We start from the raw sequence: 4,195 nt of genomic DNA, 5'->3' as shown, positions 1-4,195 counted from the left end.
GAGATAAATATCATGTAGAAGTACATGGCAATGTATTTCACACCAATATCTTCCGTCACCTTCTGTCCATAGATCACTCATAACAATCAGTCAGTATTTATAGAATACGTAGTCCTACTTTCAGGGACTACGTATTCTATAAATGACAGGGGACTAAATGACAGGGGGAAAAAATGCTGATTTTTTTGTATAAATGAAACGCATATATATATATATATATATATATATATATATATATATATATATATATATATATATATATATATATATATATATATATATATATATATATATGTGTGTGTGTGTGTGTGTAATTATATATACTAAATAAGAATGAACGAAAATAGATAATTCTATATAAACAGTGAACATGCACATGCAGATAAATGAACAAATAAAAAGCGTGTATTGGAGAAGGAGGAGGAGGAAGGAGGAGGAGGAGGAGGGGGAGGGGGAGGGGGAAGGAGGGAGTTGAGGGAAGGCAGACCCTCCTATGTGAAAGCTTCTCCGTCGTTCCTATGTACAGCAGCAATCTTCTTCGGGAAAGATCGAACGAAAGCGTAGAATCTGTGCGAATTTGCTAGAAATTCAAGAGCGAATTAGGCACTAATTCAGAGCAAATTAGGCGTGACAGTTCACGGCGGATTTGCGAATCGGATATCATTTCAGATCGTCATGAGCGGATTATTACAGAGCATTTATTTTGAAGATGGTCATTCGTAAGGGAACTTTCTGTCGAAGATCGAGTTGCTTTCTCGTGCGAGCTTTCTATCTGGAATGTGTGGTTTTTTCTATGATAGAAAACGGGCGAAGAAAAGATATTTCGTAAATGTATCTGGCGATGGAGAAATGTTTATGTGTTTTTTATTGAGATAATTTGCTCTCATGAGAAAAATATCTCGGGTAAAGATACTGATGGTAACTTGACTGACTTCTGTATAATCGTGAAAATATATTTCCAACTAAGAGAATATCTTTACCTGAAAGACATCTCAGTTATCCAGTGATCTCTGTTCATAAAAGAAAAGATATTGATGCCGACTTGACTGATCTCTGTGCCGTTGCAAAAATATTCCATTTAAGATAGAAAAAATATCGATACCATAACTTGATATCATAAACGAATTTAATGTATTAATTTGTCACAATTTACAATGAAGAAAGACTCTCCAAGTTCTGTTACCTCGGAAATTAAAACACTTTTGGACCATAAATCAGATTTAGGGAGTTTATATATATATATTATATATATATATATTTTATATATATATATATATATATATATTATATATATATATTTATATATATATATATATCATGTATATATATATATATATATATATAATATATATATATATATATATATATATATATAGAATTTTTGACGAGTAGCAGCTATCATCTAGCCCTTAGATAAGTTATCAGATAAGGAAATTTGATTAAAAGGAGATTAAGATATCGAAGGCTGAACACTTATTATTATTATTATTATTATTATTATTATTATTATTATTATTATTATTATTATTGGTGGGCACAATTTTCAGTGTCGAAAATGATGACAATGATTGTAGGTCCACAATAATATCGCATGTGAAGTATAAGTCACTTCACTGAAGATGAACCTAGTACAAGGTTCGAGATCTCTCATTATTAAAGATTTTTTATACTTCACATGCGATATTATTGTGGACCTGCAATTATTATTATTATTATTGGTGTTGTTGATGTTGTTATTGTCATTATCATAAAAAAATTGTAGTCAGTCGAATTTTATAGTCCCGAAATATTTCGATTAGCAACTGCAACAACAACAACAACAACAACAACAACAACGATAATAATAATAATAATAATAATAATAATAATAATAATAATAATAATAATAATAATAATAATAATATTCACTGTTATTCTGATATTTTGAATGTGAATGTCTGGTATCATTACTAAAATATACAAAATATATATTTCATTCTGATTGTATTTTATATATATAGTATATCATCGTAACAATAATAATAACAATAGTATTATTAATTGTTGCAACAGTTTATCAGAAATAATAGCAGCAGTTTGCAGTCGTAAAGAGACATTAATAAATCAATATAGATAAAAGAACAAGAGCCATACTATTACTCACCTGAATTCACGCGTATTTAATACCGCAGTTATAAACCAATCCCCCGAATCACCTGGACGAATCTCCGCGAATCACTGGCCACTTATCGCGCGCGCGGGAATCACCGCTAAAACATCAAAAAGAGCGCTAGAGATTCACTTCGGTAACGGCCGGTACATGACAAGAGCTCTCTCTCTCTCTCTGAAGTCTGCCTTGCCTTTCTCCACCTGTGTTGTTGACTTAACCGACTTCTGTTCAATTACAGAAAGTCAGAAGATATCTCCAAAGACTATATTTTCATTTACTGGTCTTTCAGAAAGGCCGGTGGTATTTTCTAAGACTATTTTTTTAATTTATTGGTCCTTTTTATTATCAAAATATGCTACGAAAATTGTGTGTTCATAAAGTTTTTAATTTATTCTCCGTAACTGATCGATAATGAATCTGAAATTATAAAAATGATGTTCGCCCAGAAAGCTGCTAATGAACACAAAGTTCGTGAGGACGTTTTACCAATGTCAACTCTGTCTATAAATCTATGAAAACCACTAACAAGACCACGTACAGAGAGAGAGAGCGATTCTCCTAATAAAAAGTAGCACTTCTGCCTACCACGTACACAGCAGAGAGAGCCTGACTAATAAAAATTAACACTTCAAACTTCGAACGTAATCGGCAAAAACGTTCAGCGCCAACAGAAGACGCCCTGGCGAGCGTGGTGGAAGGAAGCGGTAGAAGTGCGCACGCGCCGATGACTGGGACGCGAGTGGAGCATATGGACTCACCGTCCGGGTAATAATCATTTTCACTTTCTGCCGAGGAGAGTACTTTCGCTGACTGCTGCTGCTGCTGCTGCTGCCTCCTCCTGCTGCCTGCGGCTGTTGTTGATTCAGCGCTTATAGTGACGGAGCGAATGTTGCTGTTGTTTGACTAGTTTGGCCAGTCGAGCGGGGTTGGAGTTCCGTAGGCTATGGTCAGTTGAGTGGACTATTGTAGCTCAATGCAGATTCGAATATAGAGGTTGTGGTTCACAGCAGATATAAACAAGAGATTGTATTAAAAGCATATTTAAATAAAGAACTTGTGTAGTTCAAATATTTAAATGAATAGGTTGTAGTCCAATGCAAATTTCGAATACAGAGGTTGTGGTTCGCAGCTGGTATAAATGATAGATTGTAATTCAAAGCAGATTTAAACAGATAGGTTGTGGTTCGAATATTTAAATGAATAGGTTGTAGTAGTTCAACGCAGATTTAAATAAATGGGTTGTAATTATTTGAACCAAGAGGTTGTAGTTCACAGCAGGTATGAATTATAGGTTATAATTCAAAGCAGATGTAAACAGATAGGTTGTAGTTCAAAGATTTAAATGAATAGGTTGTAGTAGTTCAACGCAGATTGAAAGAAATGGGTTGTAGTTCAAAGCAGATAGGGTGTTGTTGAAACCAGACTTAAATTAACAAATAAATGGGTTGTAGTTCAAGGAAGATTTAAATAACAAAGTCTCAGAGTGACAGCTAAAAAAGAAAAAAGATTGAGGGTCTAAGGCGAAAAATATCAGGCGTAGAATTTTTTTTTAATAAATATTTATATCAGTTATATAGAATTCCTCCGGAATGAAAAAAAAAGAAAAAAAAAAAACAACGCCTGACTTTCTTCAGCTAAAAGAATATTAAACATTCACTAAGATTCCCACAGGGTGAGATGCTGGACGCCAGATGCAAGAAGATTCTTGCAGTCGGTGTTCCACTTCCACAGCGAAATTCCAAAATAATATATTTATTTATTATTTTTTTTTATGACTTCTTCCTGCAGTGTGTCGATGACAAACATTCTATCCAATTTTGCAATCTGCAGAATCTGTTAGTTCCGGTGACAGATGTTAGCAGTTCATAGATTTTAAACAATTATTTTAAATTCGTGAGATATTTTTTTTATCGAAAAATGTTATTGTGCCTTTTAATTAAATACTAAAAAAAATACTAAAAAAAAAAAAAAAACAAAATCTAACTTCGCATTTCGTTGTTATGTTCAGTCATTTCTTTGCACTTGTTTAATTGTTTCAAGAAACTA

General features: G+C 33.0%; 1 protein-coding gene across 3 annotated transcripts in view; it reads right to left on the bottom strand.

Moving 5' to 3' along the window:
- The window catches only part of LOC135206087 (uncharacterized), a 22,037-nt gene extending 19,149 nt beyond the window's left edge, over window positions 1-2,888 (bottom strand). The window contains exons 1-2 of one of the 3 annotated variants that reach the window (XM_064237304.1): window positions 2,735-2,888; window positions 2,144-2,249 (exon numbers count right to left, since the gene is read on the bottom strand). The gene's annotated coding sequence lies outside the window, so the exon portion shown is untranslated. Of the gene's footprint in view, window positions 1-2,143 lie in introns of all 3 variants that reach the window. The other 2 variants (XM_064237305.1, XM_064237303.1) reach the window with 2 other exon arrangements.
- Between the last annotated feature and the right edge of the window lie 1,307 nt (window positions 2,889-4,195).

Source organism: Macrobrachium nipponense, chromosome 29, assembly GCF_015104395.2.
Source record: "Macrobrachium nipponense isolate FS-2020 chromosome 29, ASM1510439v2, whole genome shotgun sequence".
In the NCBI taxonomy this organism is placed as follows: domain Eukaryota; kingdom Metazoa; phylum Arthropoda; class Malacostraca; order Decapoda; family Palaemonidae; genus Macrobrachium; species Macrobrachium nipponense.
The sequence above is the reverse complement of the archived record's forward strand: the minus strand, read 5'-3'. Positions and strand labels throughout refer to the sequence as shown.